At 34.6% G+C, this 23,021-nt stretch overlaps 1 long non-coding RNA gene across 1 annotated transcript; it reads right to left on the minus strand.

Annotated features, from left to right (window-relative positions):
* Positions 1–1,409: 1,409 nt before the first annotated feature.
* On the minus strand, positions 1,410–2,164 carry LOC133794416 (uncharacterized). Its single transcript, XR_009875203.1, has 2 exons — positions 2,042–2,164; positions 1,410–1,653 (listed from the first exon to the last, which is right to left on the minus strand). It is a non-coding gene; the product is annotated as an uncharacterized LOC133794416 (long non-coding RNA).
* Between the last annotated feature and the right edge of the window lie 20,857 nt (positions 2,165–23,021).

Consider the following 23,021-nt stretch of genomic DNA (forward strand, 5'->3'; position numbering starts at 1 on the left):
GCCCTAGGCCTTTTCCAACAACTAATTTTTCAATTTTTCCAAAAATGTTCCAAATTTATTCCCAATTGATTTTATAACTTCCATACACAATATAGGAGTTGAAATCACATCTCTATTAGCCAATTTTCATATGGCTTTAAGAAATTCATCTTAATATTGTGTAACAACTAATCTATACAATAATTTGTGATATTTGGAAGTTACAAATTTGTAACACCAAATATGTTACATATTATGATATATCTCATATATCTAAATATTGTAACTTTCTATTATATGTTACAATATGTGACACTCTTTGTCACATTTATTTAATCTAAAACATTATATTATAACATAATATAATATTACGTTATATTATAAAATAATATAACATTCCCCCACTAGATTAAATAGTTATCTACACTTACTTAATCAATCATTATATTTTAAAATATAACATATCCCCCACTTTAATAAATAAGAACTCTCTCTTATAGGAGTCATTGCATTAGTGCATAAAGTAAAGTGTTTTTCAACTTGAACTTTACTATAGTGTAATTATCACAAAATTTGTCGAGAATTTGGTTGCACTGGTCATTGAACCATCTTTTCATGATAACAAATCGGTGATAACACACACACATTTGCAATGTTCACTTGAGACCTCTATGTCTCGCTTTGCACCGTTAATGGCCATGTCCACTTTCCATTCATGGACGTTCTTGAGAATACTCTCAATTCTCATGAGAGGCGGTATCACCCGTAGGTCCATATAGGTAGAATTCTTACATTATTTTGTTACAAAAAATACTTGTCTTCACAATACTGAATTCTATTAAAAAACCTTTCGGTTTTAACCCTCAACTTGGTAACTGACTAGTACTTAATATCTCATATGTGACTTGTTTTGAGTAAAACTAATATTCACTTGATTGACTTGTTATTACCTATTGAACCTAACACTAGTTGAATAACTAGTGTTAAGATAGGTTACCATCAATCGTGAATCTCTTTAGGGAGTTTAAGTCCCATCCCTCGAGATGATGCAACCACTAAATCCCTCGTTAGTGGCTTAGTGAAAGGATCCGCCAGATTTTGACTTGTTCTCACATAGGATATTCAGATGACTCCTCTTTGAATCAATTCTATTACATATCCATGTCTTAGACTAATATGTCTAGACTTCCCATTATACACTCCACTGTATGCTCTAGCCAACGTCGCTTGGCTTTCACAATATATAGATATTGTGGATACATTCTATTTGATTAGGGGCATCTCTATCAATAGATCCCTTGTAACGCCCTGGATAGCCAAGACCGTTACACTTTGTGTTTATAATGTGCCAAACTTGCTAATCAAGTATTTAAAGTAAAAGCGTGTTACTCAAATAGTAGAGGAACTAAGGTTAAAAGAGTTTTGGTCTCAAAAGATACATTTTCATTACTAAACATTGTTTATGTACAAGGGATCCCAAAAATGACAGTTTAAAAGTCATTTACAAAAGTTACAAAGTCTATATACATCAACAGCCATACTAAGGCAAAATGAGTGGTTAGGTAATCTCCGTCCTGACACACTCCTCGACCGTGGTGATCGAACGGCTGGCTATGTACATTTCACCTCGGAGCTCTCCACCTCAGGCCTGGTCCAGCTTGCCCTTACCCTTACCTGCACCACGAAGCACCCGTGAGCCAAGGCCCAGCAAGAACATATATCAATAATAGAGCATGCACATTTAGCTGTCAAGTCAATCTCACTTATAACATCTCATAAACTCAAGCATATCAATGGTCAAGTATTTCATATACAGAGCATTTCAACTCATTTAACACAATGCACAGATGATAACCAGGGCTAGCGCTCACAAGCTGCTCCCTCTGTTATCCTTTCGTTTCTGGCTCCCAGTGGCCAATTCGCGTCCCATACGCTAAATTCATGAACGGTACTCTTAGACCGCTTACACGTGTCCCTTGGCATAATACCAACGATGACACAAAACAATTCTCGGGAGCACTTAGTCCCATCACAGTCATACATTCGGGTGCAGTGTTCTTACCTTTCAATTCGCTGGTTTCCGATATCACGTAGCCACAAGCACGGTCCTCTATCCCGAGCTTCTCCAAAGTCCTAATCAAACACAAATATAATATTCCTTGTCATTAACCAATCCAAGACTACCTTCCCGGTACCTAATCCACACTCTCGGAACCCCTAAAACCCTAGAACAACATCCCGGAGACATCCCCCGAACCCCCGGAGCAAAGGTCAAAAATTGCAAAATATCACTCCCTGAATTTTGCCTTGTGCCGCGGCACCACATTCCTTGTGCCGCGGCACCCACCTCCAGAGACCCCTAGGCCGCGGCAAGCAAAAGCCGTGCCGCGGCACACCATCGCAGACCCAGATTTCTGGGTTTTCCTTCGCATTTTCCCGAGCTCCAACCTCACCAATTCACCCCAAACTCTATCCTAAGTCCCAAAACCAACTCTAAGCCCCTAACAAACCTCACAACAACCCAAAGACATCATGCCTAAGCTCACTCACACCTTCAATCCTAAAATTCACTCTTGAATTCCCACTTGACAACTCAAACCAGAAAAGTTATGCACAGCTTGAATTCAAGCACAACCCACACTTCAAACTCCCTAAACCTTAACAAAACAAATCTAATAAACATACAGAGACCTTACCTTAAGTGATAGGTTCAACCTCCAGCTCTTGACCTTCTTCCCCCTTGGTTTCCAAATTCTGAAATTACATAAAACCAGCCACCAACTTATCTCAATTCACCTTCCTTAACTAAAATTCAGACTTAAAACTTAGATATAGCATAATCAAAATCTTACCTCTGAGTTTTCTTGGCCTAAACTTGGTTGATAACATCAGACATCCCTTGATTCTCCTTCCAAGAGTCTAGATTTCTGCTTCTCCTTTCTATCTCCTTTTTGTTCTAATTCTAGGTTTCCACCATTCAGCATAAACCCCTCTCCAAAATATTATACGTATATGTTATTCCCTCAGCTCAAACTCATCTATTTACTACCAAATTACCATTTTAACCCTCCATTAATATCACTTACTAACTAGACCTCAAGGGCTTATTTGTCCTTTCCCTAACTTTGCAATTCTACCACTTTCCCAAAGAAACCTGTTACTTTCTATAGTTACTAATGGTTACACAGGTTACCAAGTCACCAGTTACCTTTATCTAGTTTCCTAGGACCGCCTTGGCACGTGCATCACGTTTGTATCACAGCACCCACACAGTACAATTCACATATCATAATTATCACATAATATAATTCACATAGTCATATAACATGCTTAAAATCATAATCATACATCTTAATCATAATAATCACACATAATTCCCATCATGCCCTCCCGGCATACTAATCAAGGCCCTTAAGCCTTATTAGTGAATTTGGGTCGTTACATCCCTTAACCATTCAGCCTCTTTGTCGGTGGCAGCTAGAGCTATAAACTCTGCTTCCATAGTGGAATGAGATATACAGGTTTGTTTCTTGGAACCCCAAGAAATTGCACCTCCACCAAGTGTAAATACCCAACCAGTTGTGGACAAGTTGTCCCCAAGATTGGATATCCAACTTGCATCTGTTTATCCTTCTAAGATTGATGGAAATTTGGAGTAGTGAAGGCTTAGTCCTTTGGTTTTCTTGAGATAACCTAGAACTCTTCCAATTGCCTTCTAGTGATCCACACTTGGATTACTTGTAAACCTACTAAGTTTACTCACATCAAATGCTATATCAGGTCTAGTACATTGAGCAGCATACAGTAGACTCCCTATAGAACTAGCGTACTCCAATTGAGTCACCGCCGTTCCTTCATTCTTCTCTAGTTTTACACTTTGATCGAATGGAGTATTGGCATCTTTAACCTTGAGATAGTTAAATTTGTTCAATATTTTCTCAACATAGTGGGCTTGCCCTAATGCAAAACTCCCACTATGTTTCTTTACTTTGATACCAAGTATGGTATCAACTTCTCCAAGATCTTTCATCTTGAAGGTTGATAATAGAAATCTCTTCGTTTCTTCTATCCCTTTCATGTTATCACTTAGAATAAGCATGTCATCCACATATAAGCAAACAATGATCACATATCCTTTACAAGTTTTGGAATACAAACACTTGTCTCCATTGTTATGTCTAAACCCATTAGACATGATGGCTTGATCAAATTTCTCATGCCATTGCTTAGGAGCTTTTTTTAATCCATATAAGGATTTTACAAGTCTACATACTTTATGTTCATATTTTGGTAGGACAAACCCTTCAGGTTGTTCCATAAAGACCTCCTCATTGAGGTCACCATTAAGGAATGTCGTTTTGACATCCATTTGATGAACATACAAGTTATGTATAAAAACTAAAGCGAACAAAATTCCTATGGAAGTTGTTCTTGCAACAGGTATATAGGTATCGAAATAATCAATACCCTCTTTTTGTCTAAACCCTTTAGCTACTAATCTAGCTTTAAAGGTTTGGATAGTGCTGCCAGTGTGATATTTTCTCCTAAATACCCATTTACACCTAATTGGCTTAGACCCTGGTGGGAGGTCTACCAATTCCCAAGTGTTATTGGAAAGAATGGAATCCATCTCATCATTGATGGCTTCTTTCCAAAATGCACTATCTCTTGATTGCATAGCTTCTCTATAAGTCTTAGGATCATCCTCAACGAGAAGTACAATAGGAAGTTTCCTAATGACTTCCTCTCTATTTCCTTCTACCATGTAGAATGAAGTTCGTTGAGAATCTTTCTCATCCACTACTAGACTTTTATGATTTTTAAGCCTTTGAATTCTTCTATGTTCAAAGGGTTGCTTTACATCCTTTTGAGAATTCTCCTCTTGAGAATCAACTTTGGATGTAGAAGCTTGAGAATTGTTCTCATATAACAAATTCTCCTTTAGAGATGTTGAAGCCTGAGAATTGTAGTCACATAATATGTTCTCAAAGAATTCAACTTCTCTAGATTCAATCACAATATTAGATTCTAAGTCTAATAGCCTATAAGCTTTACTATTGTTGGCATTGTTGGGAAAACTTATACAGGATCTTTATTTATATTCATGTATGTCTAATATTAAACAAATTAATACGAGATAGTCTAAAAAATGTTTCTAAAATTGAATTCAAATAGAGCAAAAGAATAGAATACTTACAGTATACGCAGCGGAATGAAAGAGTCATTCCTTCAGTTTCTCTAACTTTTGTATCCTCTCAGTTGCGGAGTAGTATCAAGAAACTGAACCAATCTTCTATTTTCTTCACAATCTTCCAATGTATCCTTAGAATCACCTAGACTAGTGTGGGCAATTCTCAACACATGAGACAGATATAGAGAGAATAAGAGAAAATAACAAAGAGGCTTAGAAAGGACTTGTGTTTAGAGAGAATCTAAAACTATCAGAAAACCAGGGAGATTAAACTTATATTTTGACTTCTCTCTAAGCACTCATTTTAAAGACTTAATTATGCCATTTAATTTAATTTAAAAACCAATAAAATAATAGTCATTTTAAAGCCCTAGGTCGAAATTATCATGGGCTTTAGGCCCGTGAAATTTCTCATTTGATTATAAGCCCATTAAACTTAAAATCAAGGTCTGTATTATTTTCTATTGATTTAATTAATTAAATAATTATTTAAATCCTTTATAAAATTAATTATTTATAATTTGAACCTTGATTTAAAATTATTTATTAATTTAGATACCAATTTATCTTAATTAATAAATCTGTCATAATTTCTCTTTTCTTCTCAAAATTACACAACTCTGTGAGACTATCCAAAATTGACCTGGTCAACTTTGATAATTCTAATTGATAATTAAATCAATTAATTGAGACTATCTAGATGATTTTATCCATGGTATAATGGGGACCATGGTCCTATGAAATCAAGCTCCAATAAGTTATCATAAATCTAATAAATAAATTTACTAACTTATTAATTCCTCGTGACTCCACTATAGACTCGGAATTGCACTCTTAAATTCATAGAACGCTCTATAAAATATATAGATACGTTATTAATTATCCATTGTTACAACCATAATTGTCACTCAATCCTCTATGGTCGGTCTACAATGAGATAGGACTAAAATACTATTTTACCACTCATTGTATTTTATCCTTAAAACACTTAGTTCCTCATAAATGATATTTCAGTAAACTAATTTAATTACTGAAATGAGATCTCTATCATTAAACACCTTGAACCAAACTAAAAGGAAACCATCGTTCCACTTCTTCATCAGAAGCTATAGATGTTCATATCTATGATTAACACTCCCACTCAATTATACTATCGAGTTCCCAAGATGTAAGTATGGGCTAGTGTGTAGGGTAAGCTGGTAACGAACAAGTCAAAGAACTCAAATAATATAATCAGTTAGAATACTAACCACTCAGAATTGAGATTGAATTGACCTATGGTCAACTATGTGATATGACTAGAATATATAATAATGGTATGTTTACTTATCTTATCAACTGTCAATATCGATCCAATCCGATGTAACAAATACATCTGATCTTATCTACTTTTCCAATGTCTTGGAAAGAACATAACACTGTAATGTGTAAGTATATCATATCGTAGATTGGCATGTCAGTGTAAATCCTGTGCACTGACTAATCTTAGGACTAACTTATTTTGAACATATAATCATATTTATATTCCACTGTGATTACGTCACTATAAATAAGATTAGCTATATGCTCGGGATTTAATAGAAGTTTATATTAAAAAAATAATCATGAAAATAAAACATGTGAGCAAAGTGATTATCCAAGTCAAAAAATTATTTCTATTCTTTTATTGATAATAAAATGAGATTACAAAGAATTTGTGTTTTAATTAGGGCATAAAACCCCAACAGGCATAACAAAAAAAAACTTTATGGCTCTTGAACCTAACTTTGTTCTATTAGGTTCGTTTTTCTTGCAATATGCAATACACCCCCACACTTTGAAGTACCATATGTTGGGTTTTCTTCCTTTCCATAACTCATATGGAGATATCTCATTTTTCTTCATCGGTATTCGATTAAGAATGTGACAAGCGGTTAATAACGCTTCACCCCATAAGTTGAAATTCAACTTAGAAAACACCAACATAAAATTTATCATCTCTAGATATGTCTTATTTTTTCTTTTTGGCAACACCATTGTGTTGTGGTGTATAAGGTGCGGTGCACTCATGAATTATACCATTTTCTTCACAAAATGTATTGAATTCATTAGAGAAGTACTCTCCCCCTCTATCACTTCTTACCACCTTAATCTTTTTATTTAGTTGATTTTCAACTTCTACTTTATATAATTTAATAGCATCAAAATTTCATCTTTATGCTTTAAAAGAAAAACATAGGTATATTTACTAAAATTATCTGGGCTGGCTCATTCAGTGACAGTTCTGATATAATAAAATCGTTTGCTTCCATGATTCCTCTACTTGCAATATCCATAGTAGTAGATTCTTTTCAGGGTGTTCTATCAGGTTAGGAACTACTTTCAATTGTTTTTCTACTTTAATTTCACTTGAAAATATTTGGTTATAATCAAGATTTTGTTATTGTTTCATTAATTGAAGGTGTGGCAAGAGGATGTGGTTGGCAACACATAGTTGTATATGTGACCTTGGCAACATTTTATTTCATAGGCATGACAGTTGCAGTCGTCCTTGCGTTTAAATTTGAATTATATGTCAAGGTAATTTATTGAAAAATTATTGGGTTTTAATCACCATATTTACGTTTAGTATTTTTAATCACTGTATGTCAAACTCTATATCTTTACGTGATAGTATATAATGTAGCTACATGAATTTTCTACAAATTTTAAATAATTTAAGATGCCAAAAATATAGGATTAAAACAGCTTATTACATATATTATTGTTTTAATATTTATACATGCATAGAACAAGCTGTTTGAATCATGATTACAGATTTTTAAGTTATTCAGAATTTATTGAAAATTACATTATACTACAACTTATTAATATACCGAAATTAGCACATTGAATGCAATCATACCACATTTTACTACTCTTTTCATGGTTGAAAAACCTATATGCGATAGTATAAGATTCCACAAATATAAGGAATCATACTCAACAACATAGGTGGAATTAGCACAATTTAACCATACCCTCATAAGAGTACCCCTTTTCCAAAAATACATTTAATTTGGTAAGTATAAGTTTACCGGACTCAAAAACGGCTTTAATGCCGGGCTTTCCAAGAAAATCACCACTTATCAAGTTTCTACTCATTTCGGGAACATAAAGTACATTAACTAATCTAACTTTCTTGCCAGAGGTGAAAAAGACTTCAATGGTACCTTTTCCAAGTACCTTGGATTTGCCCTCATTGCCCATTTGAATCTCATGGTTGCCCTTTGACTCTTCAAAAGTCTTGAACAATGATTTGTCATAGGTGACATGGACGGTGGCACATGTATCATACCACCACCATTTCACCTTGCCTTGGACCGTATTCACCTCACTAAGGGTAGCAATTATGTTTTCCTCTTGAGTTGCATTCACCTTAGGTCCTTGTTGGTCTTTTATATGCCTACACTCTCTAGCTTAGTGACCCTTTTTTCCACACACAAAGCAAGGACCTTTCTCTCCCTTAAACTTGTTTGGGTTGGTTTTTGGACCCAAAGGTTTCTCGTTACCATTTTTCCCTTTGTTTTTGGGATGTTTTGGTTGTGACACCGCATTTTCTTTGGAAGTCTCTCCATTAGACCCCTCCATAAGTTTATCTCTACATATCGATTCCTCCTCGATTCGAATATGCTTTTGGATTTCCTCCAAAGAATAATCCTCATTTTTATGAAGGATTCTCTTCCTATAGCTCTTCCAAGTTGGTGGTAATTTAGCCACTGTATCACCAACTTGAAAGGCCTCGGGAAGCTCAATCTTTAACACTTTCAATTTGTTAACAATTATTTGCAATTCATGTATTTGAGGAAGAATAGGTTTACCACTAAAATATTTGAAATCAAAATATTGCGATATCAAAAACTTTTTGGTACCTACCTCTTCCGCCTTGAATTTTGTTTCAAGAGAATCCCATTTCTCCTTTGCCGATTTGGTTTTGCTGTAGAGGTCATAGAGCCTATTGGAAAGGGCGTTGAGGATATGACCCCTACAAAGGAGATTTTCCTCCTCCCTCTTCCTCCTTTTCTCCACCTCCTCAAGAGTGTCCTTGTCGGATGGCGTTGGGAGAGGTTCTAGAGTGGATTCTAGAATGTAGGCAATTTCGAGAGTGGTCAAAAGGAATCTCACCTTGTCTTTCCACCTAGTGAAATTGGACCCATCAAACCTATCCAACCCCACTAGTTCTTGACTCATTATCTTGATGGTCTCACCTTCCATTGAAACAAAAAAGGGTTAAGCTTTTGAATGTTATGAAAATATGTATTTGCCTCAATGGAAATGGTAAGAAAATACAACTCTAGACAAAATATTACAAATAAATATTGATTGATTAAATAAAGTTACAACTCTATGCAAAATTACAATTAAATATATAGAAAGAATTAGAAGATGATAGAATAGAGAAAATAAAACTATTTGACAAAAAGATACAAATAAAACTTGAGATAGTAAAATGAAAGATGTAGATGAGATTACAACTCTAAAACAAAAGATACAAATAAAAGAGAAAAAAAGAATAATAGGAGAAATGAAAAACAAAAGAACAAAAGAATAAGAACAAGAACAATCAACAAAGAACTCTCACTCACACAACCAAAGTGAAGAGTGTTGGGGATCACCAACTTGAACAAGGTTTGAAACCTTTGTCCGAAAAGTTATTTCCCTCTAACTCAAGCACTAAGGGATCTCTCACTGATTTTGGAAATTCTTTCTAGAATAATCAAGCCTCAAGGTGTTTCTAGCCAAGTGCTCTAATGGATAAAAATGGTGTGCTGTACAAGTGAGCATTAGGCTCCTATTTAAAAAGTTTTTAGACACCCTTTGAATTTCAAATACCACCAACCCCCATGGTTGTTACCAATGATTAATTGGATGTTTTATGGAATTAAAATAGAGATTTGGGAGTAATTTGGGTGTTGGAAACATTCAAAATTGAATAAAACCGAAACTTGGAATATGCTGCCAGCCACTTGGGTCGTGGCCTGACAAACAGGCATCGCGGCCCTTAGAGCGATTCTGCCACTTGGGTCGCGGCCTGAAAAACAGGCGCCGCGGCCCTAGGCCTTTTCCAATAACCAATTTTTTTAATTTTTCCAAAAACATTCCCAATTGATTTTGTAACTTCCATACACAATATGGGAGTTAAAATCACATCTCTATTAGCCATTTCTCATATGGCTTTAAGAAATTCATCTCAATATTGTGTAACAACTAATCTACACAATAATGGGTGATATTTGGAAGTTACAAATTTGTAACACCAAATATGTTACATATTTGGATATATCTCATAAATCTAAATATTGTAACTCTCTATTATATGTTACAATATATAACAGTATTTGTCACATTTATTAAATCTAAAACATTATATTATAACATAATATAATATTACATTATATTATAAAATAATATAAAAGTATTTCGTCAACAATGGATTAAGAAATCCGATAACAGAGAAAATATTGATTTTTTCTAAACTGTAATGAATTATATGAACAACTTCTCACACTCACAATTTTACGTGGTTCGGTGGTAAAAAACCCACCTAGTCCACGAGGTAATATTATTGATCTCTTACAATTTCTACAGAGTATTCGTATCATAAAAAACAATCTTTTTTCCTGTCCATTTTCCCTGATATGTATAGTAAATATTCTTGGATAGGTTTGGGTAATCAAGTGCATAAATATGGTAAACAGTCAATCAAGATAATTTCCATTTACATAGGGATACGATTGCCTTTTGAAATTACTCCCGTTATCTCTAGCAATAAATATGTAATACAGCCTAGGCATTAATGAACTTTTAAGGAACCTCCAAGTCTTTTGGGATCCTTCACTGTGCATCAAGACCAGGTTTTCACGAGTTGAACATATTCCTCGAGCTGGACATCGACAAGTGATCGGAATTAAGTTTGGATCAAGTTCATAGTATCCAGAAAGCAACCTAACCATTACATGTCTCGAACTAGGATATTTTCCTGAGAGGCGATCTGGAGACTATCTGCATGGCGCACTGTCAAGTCTTAACTCGAGCTACATACATCAAAGTTAGCTAGATGTTCTACTCGCCTGCTTTCTCCATGTGTTTATCTGCAGTTGTACCCCCTAGCAGAATGAATGAATCCACGCACAACAATATGTTATATGAAAATCTAAACTTGATGCATCGCACGTCAATGACAAAAGGCAAAGCGTAGTACATAAAGCTTCAAAATATTTGTATAGTGAGAAAGAGGGAAGCCATTTTTCTAAGAAAAAAATGAATCATTTCTTAGATCATTGTCGAAAGGATAATTACAATTTCAAGTTGCTCATCCTCTCATTTATCTCACACAACTGAGTATGATCGGAAGTCCAAGTTGATGTAAGGAAATATATGTATTTATTTATATATATAGAAAATAAAAACTGAAGATGCCTTAAAGTTGAAAGAAAGATGAAGAAATTTCCATAATATAACCAAAATTTTGGTGACAAAGTGTCTTGTAGTTAGAGGAACATTCAAGGAAAATTTTGACAATTCCTAGAGCATGATAAGAAACATAATTAAAATCAATACCATATGAAAATCTATTTAAGAGAATGAAAAAAAATTGAGAATAAATGGATGAAACAACAAATAATGGGGGCAATATGGTATCGATGGTGGGGGAGAAGGTTGTAATGACCCAAAATTTGCTAATAAGGCTTAGGGCCTTGATTAGCCTGCCTGGAGGGCAATAAGTGATTTATTGTTATAATATGTGAACTTGTGTGAATATGTGATTAGTGATGCATGTTTAGGTGAATTAAATATGCATGTGGGCCCCGTATGGTTACTAGGGGCATGTTTGTAATTCTAGCCCATTGAGGGCATAAATGTGATAATTATAATAATTGTGATATACTTGCAATATATCTGTGTTGCACGATCCGAGACAGTCCTAGGGAGCAATTAGCTAGAAAGTCACAACGGGGTCAAAAATCCGACTTGGGGCTAGTCGCAGGGTATTTCGGGTATTGGACGTTCTATGGGGTTATCGGGTTATGGAAATAAATATTTGGAGATTTATTTGAAGATAGAATGTTTAGGAGGGAATATTGGGGAAATTTACCATTTTGCCCTCGGGGACGTTTTTGGTACCCCGAGCCATGAGGTAACCTTAGAGGCTAAGTAAATAAAACAAAACCAAAAACCAAAGGAGTACTCAGAAACTTGGAGAAACCGACCCAAAGACACACTCTTCTCTCTCTTTATTTTCTCCAAGTTTTAGCAAGGGAAATTTTGGTGAAAACTAATCAAGACTAAGTAATTTCAGCTGGGATTTTGGGAGCTAGAGGTTTGGAGATTAGAGAACTGATTTAGGGATTCACTTCTGCCCAAGGTAATCTTTTTAATATGTTGAGTTGTGTTGATTATTAGCTGGTTTTCTACTGAAATGTTAGAGTTTTACATGTGTGTTGGGTGAAGGATCGTTCTTGAGATTTGATGAGGCTCTGAGCTAGTTTTTTTGTTAGGTTTTGTTACTGAAAACATAGTAGAGCTTCTATAATTAAGGGTTTGGATTGCTGGTTTGATTTTAGGGTTATTTGGATTGGTTTTTGTGGTAAAAATGGTGAGTTTTTCTGTACTTGAGGGGTCGGGATGCGGCGTTGTTCTTGCTGAATCGTGGCCCCTTAAAACATAAGGGCGTCTGGAAATGGAGGTGCGTTGTGGCGCCCTTCAAGAAGGGCTGCGGCGCGTGTAGGCTGAAATGAGGCAGGGCCTCGAGTTGAGCTAGGGGTCACGACATGAGTTCTTAGGGCCGCGTTGCTTAGTGAATTTTTGGGCTTTAAAGAGGTTTTAGGCTCGGGAATCCAATAGTTATGGTGGGATGGATTTTAACACCCGGATTGGTAGAATTCAATGTCTCGGAGACTAGAATTATTACCCAAAGTTATTTAATGGATTAGAACTTGATGGATGGATATTTTTGGTGCATTGTGACTAGGGTTTCAGTGAGGCTTGGATTAGGGGACTGTGCTCGAGATATCGGAGCCTGGAAAGCTCGGGACACAGGTAAGAAAACTATAGTTTCCATAGAGCTTGTGTTGCAGGGCACGACCCTATTTGATTGTGTTGCAGGGCTCGGCCCTATATGACTGTGTTGCAGGGCGTAGCCCTTTGATTGAATTTATATGTGTTTAAGTATATGTTTAGTTTTATTATGTGTACATATAAATGAATGAACGACAAGAGCTAGGAATGGTGACGGCCGGGAATGGCGAAGGCCAAGAACGACAAGGGGCCGGGAGCAGCGTTTAGCACGCGGAGTGCGAGTTGCCAGGGCAAGACCCTATAGGATACCTGGGATATCCTCACGGTGTGGACCGCGAACCCAGGGCCTAGTAAGCACCTGGGACGGTATGGCCGTATGTGTTTAGCCTGTGGTGTCTTGTTTATATGTTAAGTGTTTAATATACATATGTTATCTGCTTGTGAGGGTTTTCTTGCTAGGCTTCGACTCACGGGTGCTCTATGGTGCAGGTAAGGGCAAGGGGAAAGCTAACCAACCATGAGTACGGAGAGCATGAAGTGGCGCATACATGTTTGGCCTGCCTGGCTGCCACGGCTAGGGGTACTTTTGGGAGATGGTTGTACTAAACTTGAATTTTGTTGTTTAGCCGACTCTGATTATATTTTTGAGCTGTAAATATTTCCAAACATTATTTTGGGATCCCAAAGGTTAAACGCTTTGTAATTTTCAGTAAATGATTATTTTCAAAGTTTATGACTCTGATTATGGTTTAATTACACTTTTGTCTTAAAACTTTGATTAGGGAGTTAAATGCACGTTTAAAACTCACTTAGTAACGACTCTAAGACAGTAGGGCATTACAACTTGGTATTAGAGCGAGCCAAGGTTTATTGTTTCTGGATAATGACTGAACATGTACGCTCGCTGTCAATGACAAGCTCGACTCAGGGTTGGTTGGTAATAATTGACTTATATGCTTGAATATGTGCTTAAATGCCCTGTTTTCCTGTTTATTACATATATAGCATGATGAATGAGTTAAGATATGCATGATGCCAGGGCATGTCCCGTTGAGTGTTATATGCTATTGGTATGTTATGTGGATTGTTGTGTCTGGTTGACTGATGTGATTGGGAGGAGGTTTTGAATGTTGTTATCATGCCTGATGAGCAACATCGTTGATTGCAGGCATATTTCTTGAGATGCCTCGACAATCATCGAGACTCCGCGGCAGTAGGGCCGAGGATGACAACCAGGGTCAGGACCCTCCACCTGCCCCACAGAATTGGCAACAGATGTTTGCCAAAATAGAAGCAAGATTGCAATGAACAGAGGATGAACTTTGACAGTTGAGGCAGCAGGCCCCTCCACAGGTCACTGGGTTGCCAATTCAGCAGGTTGTGGCGCCAGTACCGGTTCAACCTGTTGTGGAAAACAGGTGGGAACATTTATATGAGAGGTACAAAAAGCAGCATCCTCCCACCTTTGAGGGTGGACCAGACCCACTGCGGGCAGAGCAGTGGATGAACATAATCTCCTCTGCTCTAGATTTTATGAGGGTTGAGGGGAACGAGAGGGTAGCTTGTGCAAGCTACATGTTCAGAGAGGATGCCTACATCTGTTGGGATGTAGAAGTTCAGAGGTGGAATGTGACAGTTATGACTTAGGAAGAGTTCGGGAACATCTTTAATGAGAAATACTATAGTGTTGCAGTCCGAGCTGCGAAGGTTGATGAGTTCATCAACCTGACTCAGAACCGGTTGACCGTGACAGAGTATGCTCTGAAATTTGACCGATTGGCAAAGTTTGCACCAGATTTAGTGCCGACAGATGCGGCAAGAAGAGACAGATTTGTACAGGGATTGAATGTTATGATCGCCCGTGATGTGAAGATTACTTTAGACCCAGAGACTACTACCTATGCTCAGGTTGTAGACAAGGCCCTCACCGCTGAGGGGGCCAAGGACCATATTTGGAGAGAGAGCACTGTTAGGCGTGATGCCAGGAGGACGGTGTCTCCTATTATTGGATCCAGTCGGGGTAGTGGCTCCAGTGAACAGAAGAGGAAGGCCCCAGATTCCTTTGTTCCTCCCAATTCGGATAGGAGGGCACGGGGTGCTTCTAGTGGCCGTCAGGGCGGAAGTGACAACTAGAGGTGTTTTCCAATGTGTCCCTGGTGCAGACGACGACATCATGGTGAGTGTAGGATCAGGGCCTGCTTTATCTATGGGAGTGCCAATAATTTGAAGAAGGACTGCCCACAAGCCAGAAAAGAGGAGCCGAAGCAGGGTGATAGTCTCGCTCCTGCCAGAGTGTTTACTTTGACTCAGACTGAGGCGGAGGCTAGCCCCTTGGTGGTGATAGGTCAGATTTCTAGTGCTAGTTCTTCTTATACTACATTGTTGGATTCGGGAGTCACTCACTCGTTTGTGTCTACTAGAGTGATAGATCAGCAGCATAGACCTAGTGTTTTGAATGCTAGGGGTTTTCAGACTTTGTTGCCGACTGGGGAACTGGTAGTCTCTAGGAGATGGATTAGAGCTTTACCAGTAGAGGTAGATGGTAAGGAGTTGTTTGTTGATCTGATTGAGCTAGTGATGGATGAATTCGATATGATCCTAGGGATGGATTGGTTATCGAAGTATGGGGTGACAATTGACTGCAAGCGCAGGATGGTGACTTTTGAACCAGAAGGGGAGGTACCCTTTGTATTCGTGGGGACAGCTAGTGGATCGCAAGTACCAATGATTTCAGCACTGAAGGCTAGAGACCTGATGCAGGGAGGTTGCATAGGATTTCTAGCGAATGTTGTGGATACCTCTAGGGTTGCGTCGGTTGGATCGGGGGAGACCAGATTGGTATGTGAGTTTCCAGATTTATTTCCAGCAGGTCTGCCAGGGCTGCCGCCACAGCGGAAGATTGATTTTGTGATAGAGTTGGTACCAAGGGTGGAGCTAGTATCTAGGACACCTTACAGAATGGCTCCGACGGAGTTGAATGAGTTGAAGATTCAGTTGCAGGAGTTATTGGATTTGGGGTACATCAGACCGAGTTTCTCGCCATAGGGTGCTCCAGTGTTGTTTGTCAAGCAGAAGGATGGATCTCTTAGGATGTGTATTGACTACAGAGAACTGAAAAAATTGACCATTAAGAATAAGTATCCACTGCCTAGGATTGATGATTTGTTTGACCAGCTACAGGAAAAGACAGTGCTTTCTAAGATAGATCTCCGGTCATTTCTCACTTTTTTTCCATGTTCTCATTTCTCACTTTTCTCTTCCCAATCTCTCTTTCGGTTCACTCTCTCTCACCTCACGACACCACCAACACCACCACCACACTAAATGTTGCATTTTCGAACTGATTTTGGCATGATTTTTGGGATTTTTTTTTGTAATTTTTATCATATCTAAAACTCTGAAATCTGTAGAAAATTGACTTTGCTCGATGCTGATTCGATGGTGCTCAATGGGGCCTTCAAAATCAAGATTTTCATGGAAAAATACAACTTTGCTCGATGGTGGTTCGATGATGCTCGATCTGATTCTTGCAAGAGATATAATTTTTCACTCGGGTGTTGATGGTGGTGTTGTCGTGAGGTGAGAGAGAGTGAACCGAGAGATTGGGAAGAGAGAAGAGGGTATATTTGGTAGAGTGTCAAAAAGTAGCATTATTTTGAAATTTTAATATGCCTAACATATATTTTAATTAGCACCCAATATTAAGCATAGAAAGTAAAATTTCCCTACCAAAATTACACAAGAATATGATAGGAATATAGAGACATTTGCAATGCACATTTGCTTAGTTTTATTTGAAAATTTTATTAAATGTATTTATGAAGATTTTATGATTGTCACATAAATTTGAAATAAATAAACAATATTATACATATAAAAGAATGACATAAAAATATTAAAAGAAAAATTAATCCTAAATATTTTTTATGATTTTTCAAAAAGAAATGTATATGATAACATATTAGATCATAAACTACACTATTTAATGTATAAAACATTCATGATAATATTCAAATCACACATTTATAATTGGAGAAGAAGTTTGTTTATTCTTGATAGAAGATAAATTTTAATTATTATAATTTCTTATGTATTTACATGTTTTCTTTATAAATATAAATAATAAAAATTTAATGAAAAATAAGATTATGTATTATATATTATTATAATAATGATATTTTATAATATTTGAATTTATATTAATAGAATTATTTAATATCTAGTTTTGTATTAAATATTATTATAATAATAATATTTTATAATATTTGAATTTATATTAATATAATTAATAAATATCTATTTTAAATAACTTTTAAAGGTATATTCTGTTAAAATTAAAAAAAAAACAGTTAACACCAAGAATTTTCATTATCTACATATTTTTATATAGAAGAGATACATGATAATGGTATTGGTTCATGAATTAGAAATTTGCATGCAATTAAATTATTGTTGTGACTTAAAAAAATCCCTTATTATTTTTATAGGAATTTCAATTTGTTAATATTTTCATTGCCTTTTTTTCTTTCAAATATATGCCTTTTAAATTTTTATATAAATGTATAAGTTAATAAATAAATCATTAAGTTGTGATTCTTAAACTTAATTATCATTATTATTTTGAAAAAGGAAACTTAATTATTTAAAATGTCATATATTATATGGCTTAATCTAAACTTTAATTTGAGAAAGTTTGTAATATGATAAAGCCATATTTTTATAAATTGATTTTTAAAAACCATATTCATGAAAACTTCCCTTAAGTATATTAGAAATAAACCATTATTTTTTCTTAATTTTCAGTGATGAACATGATTGAAACAAAATGAAGATGACAAACTAATTTAGGTGAAACTGCATTTGATTATTGATGAATTGAATATATGTGAAATGTATAGTGATGAAATTAGCATATTTAAATTTTTTGTACATTTAAAAATATTTAAACATCATTCTTTGAAGAGAAGGATAGAAAATGAAATTTTATTTTAAAGAATATTGATATTACATAAATTAGTCATGCTATTTAATTTTATCATATATGCAATATTTCTTGCTTAAAGTAAGAGTATGGTCTTTTCAATATTATTCCCTAAAGTAAATGATACTTAAATAATTATTGGTGATAAGAAAAATATATAGTCTCTACTTATGTCAATTATCTATTGCATAATCCTAAAAGTGCATGTCTAAATTACTGGTACAATTACATTTCTTAAAGTGTTATAAAACCACAAAGATTATTTGAAAATGTTCTTGATGAAACTTTAACACAATTGTTAGCTAAAGTTAATATATTTTTATGTACCAAGTGTACAATTTCTATCTAAATGTGAATGTGGTAGGAAATGACTTATCATATTTTTCTGTTGTAAATTTAAATATATATATATATATATAATATATCAAGTCATAAGAATAAATGATTTATTTCATTAATAAATTTAACCATTTATTTGAAAAAGATAAAAAAAAATTAATAATATATTTATATTATGATTATATCTACTTGGGTACAAAAAATATGATTATATTGTCATTATGTATTAACTTGAACAAATGATGAAGCTATATATATTTGAAGAATATTTTTTTCTTAAAAGCACATACACTATAGTTTGAATATGGAACATAGTGAAATATAATGTTGTCTAAACATAATATTACAAAAAATAAATAGAGACTCCTAAAGAGTAGATAGTATTGCATGTTTTTTAAGATAATAAAATTGTTTTATTATCTAGTATATAAAAATGAAACTTATAGCGGTAACTTATATGTTGAAAATTTCACTGAAATACAAAGAATAGTGAACATAAATGTCATTAATTGAATTTTTTTTGACATAATCAATCATATGCAATTAAATGTAAATAATTTTCTAAATTTTAATGAAGAATTAGAAGATTTTTTTCACTATTAATTTATATATGGTGCTCAATGAAATATGTACATATATTTTGCACATGAATAATGAAAATAAATTTGATTATCTTGTAATTTTAAAAAGAAAAAATATATATATTTTAACTAGTTTTCAAATATTTTATTTTCTAAAAAAAAAATTAACTTGTACAATTTTATTGTTAAATTTCTTTCTACATGTATAATTTCTAAAAGTGCAAGTAATTAGAATGTTAATTGGTGCATTCATCTCTCAAACTTTTCATAAATGTTTATGAGTTGAAATTATATTTCTTCTAACAATTATTTTTTTATATAAATCATTGTGTTATAAATGTAGTTATTTATTTTCCCGATATATGAGAACAACTATTAAATTATTTTGATAGAAAAATGTTGGATTATATTCCCTTTGCAATCTTGAACCATTGTTAATTTTTTATTGCATAAGTTTTTATCAATGAAATAAAATCATATAATCATGTACTTACACAAATTATAAAATTTTGTATTTCTAGTTATATATATATATATATGAATCATTCTTAAAAATGAAGTAAGTTCATATTTGTGATTTATTGAACATGAAGTTCAATCACCCTAGAGTATAAATGGGTTTAAACAAATATTGATTTATTGTAATATATTGAGACCCCTACAAGTTGTATTAATTTTTTAAAAATTCTTCCAATCAATGGGAGAGTAATGCAGTTAGATCGATGAATGTTTTGAAAATGATTATTGCATAAATTAATAAGAACTAGAAGTTTAAAATGATGAACCATACATATATACCAACTACATATCAATATTATTCAAATTAAATTGGAATGAGTCTAACAATGCTTGAAGCATAAGTGAACAAAGTCAAAATTATGAAAATAAATATTCATTTAGTCTGTCCTAAAGATGTTGTAAGCAAGAAGTACTCATGATGATAGGTTAATATTATAAAGTATTGATAATTTGAGCATTATATAAAAATGGTGCTCTAGAAGAGACTCCCTAAAGAAGTTATAAACATAACAAACTTGAACATGTTTAACAAGTATGTTGAAAATAAAGAGATCTCTACAAGTTATGCCAATAAGGGATGAAATTATCATATTATGAATTATTGTTGATCGATAATACTAAATTTTGCATATGTAATAAACTAATATGAGATAACAAAGATCATGGTATTAAATATGTCAAGAATTATCGACGTGCATATAATTTTGACAAAAACTATATGACGCAATCCAAGCAATATAAAATTTACTCACATAAAGTGAAGTAAAACTTGTAGGGGATACAAATAAATATGTGTACACGAAAAGGCAATTCTAATGAGAAATTTGTATATTTGTACACAAAAGAATTATTGTACAAAATCTATATGCTTTGAAAGAATTGATACGCATCACTGCAACAAAAGTTATTTATTTGGAGCTCCTAGTAGTATGAGAATTTGAAATATGTCTTACCTAAAAAAAATCCTGAAGAATTTAACATGTCTTAAGAGGTATAAATTCAAAGTCGCGCATTATATAACAAAAATCTTTGTATGAATTAAAGACATGTATGTGAATAATTATTTTAAAATACAAGTATGATTGTCTATGCATTATCAATTCATAATTTATGTGTTGTAAAAGGCTCTTGAAGAGCTTCTGATTATACTATAATATTATTGAAGAACAAACGATTAGATTGGGAATTATCAAATATATTGTTTGTTCATAAATTAAATTATAAATATAGAAATCTTGAAGTACTTCATATGCATAAAGAATCATAATATATATGATCACATGATGTAAAAATTAAAGAATATGTAACAAGAATGCAACAAATATATAGTTCTGAAGTACCATCTTTATTGCAAATGAAAATTGATAATATCAAGAATATTCATTCATGTGTTCATACTCAAAATATTAAATTTAGGGTTGACTAATAGTCATAAATAAGAAATATCTACATATATGATGCATATTTATAACATTGTGTTTATATGACATGATAATGTACAATGTTATATATACACATGAATGATCCAATATGATGTTTCATTCTACACATATACTCTATAAGAGTTATAGTAAATATGTGGTCATAAATAATTTATCATGACATTAAAAAGTGGTGATTTGTAATATTACAACAAAAATCATATGAGATATCTAATCACCAAATAAGTAACCGTGGAGATTTGAATGTGGGGGAGATAAGTATGTATGTGTTGCCCTTTCACTTAGTTCAGGTTTTGTCGCACTTAGTTTTCGTGACAAATTTTTTAACGATGCAACTTTAAATCATGCTAAGATACTTCAAATTCATAAGGCAAATGGACAATGTGTGACTGAGATCTATGACACATAATATTTGAGGAACATATGGATTATCACCTGATAGAGAAATACTAACAATTCTCTAAGAAGATAACGATACATGCAATGCACGACTAAAAAGAGATACATTAAATAATATATAACTATACACATTTCATTGAAATTCTTCCACACACATGGTCTTCGAAAGAGTAATGATATTAATGTTCAAAAAAATTGATCCAGTGATAATCACACATACTTATTCACAAAATCATTACTAATAACGTCAATATTTGAGAAGGTACTACATGTAGTGGACAAAATCTGTCTACATGTTAAAAAGTCCAATAAGCTCGTCGGACTAGCCAGCCATGCCCAATAAGCCAGTTAGACTAGCAAGTTGAGCCCAACCCAACGTAAACGGGCTCACATATACTTAATGAATCACCCAAATGGTCAGTCCATACCTAAACCAGGATTCAGATACACTCAATCAGACAGGGACTTTGAAACGATCAAGATACACACAACCTTTCCCATGAATTTTGAAAGGTAATCACTCAGAGCAAGTCAAATAGATTAGGAGGGCAGAACATCAACTGTATGGAAAACCACTATAAGGAAGACCCTAAGGGGAGAGTAGCAGATTATAGGATAACAAAAGCTCTCACTATTCTCTTTTACTGACACTATTCTCTTGAAGCAATCCAGTCAAACGAGTCGAATCAGTTAGCTTGACCGGACCTGGCCCGATTGTCAAGTTCTATCGTCACCACTGCCGTCACCCTGGCCATTATTCTACCCATCCATTCATCTTTACTTACATTATTGTTTTACTACTTTCGATTAACTGTTACTACAATCTAACTCAGTTGAGCGTCGGAGTCCCTTTGTCTGACACCCCACCGATGCTCCCAAATGAACTCTTGTCTCTCTCTTTGTTCTTGACAGGTTGATGGTGCCCATTTAATCAATTGTAGGAAAACAATTCTATAATTTGGCGCCCACCATGGTGATTGACAAAAGATCCAAGAGTTCATTCGAAGAACCATGTCAAACGTGATTGAGATACCGAATATGGTCGCCCTGCTCGCTGCCCTTACTGGCCAGATGAATAAAGAAAGAGAGAAAATGAGGAGGCTCGAAGCTGAGAATGTTGACCTTCTCATGCAAATGGAAGCCATGTCCTCTCAGGCTACCGAGTTTTAGCCATCCCACTTCCGAGGCCCAATCAGCCGGATGCAACCTTTGGGTGACCTCATCCCTATCTCTAACAGTGATGGACCGAGTTAGACTGGTCCATCATCCTTGGTAAGGGATTATCAAAATCCACCCACCATGCCTAACATACATAATTCTATTGTCAATTCAGTCGAACAAGTAACCATGACTTAACATGGACATTCATCTGCGCCCGAACCACACCAGACTCCAGGAGTCAGCCAGTCAGCCAGTTACTGGACCTAGACAGTAGCAGGTTCCAGGTGTCGGTCAGCCTGCCACTGGAGCCAGCCAGACCATCACTGGAGCTGGTCAGAGTATACTTGAGCAACAGATGATCAGATTGAATCACCCAACCATGAGCGAGCTTG

The sequence above is a fragment of the Humulus lupulus genome, chromosome 8 (assembly GCF_963169125.1).
Source record: "Humulus lupulus chromosome 8, drHumLupu1.1, whole genome shotgun sequence".
Taxonomy (NCBI): Eukaryota; Viridiplantae; Streptophyta; class Magnoliopsida; order Rosales; family Cannabaceae; genus Humulus; species Humulus lupulus.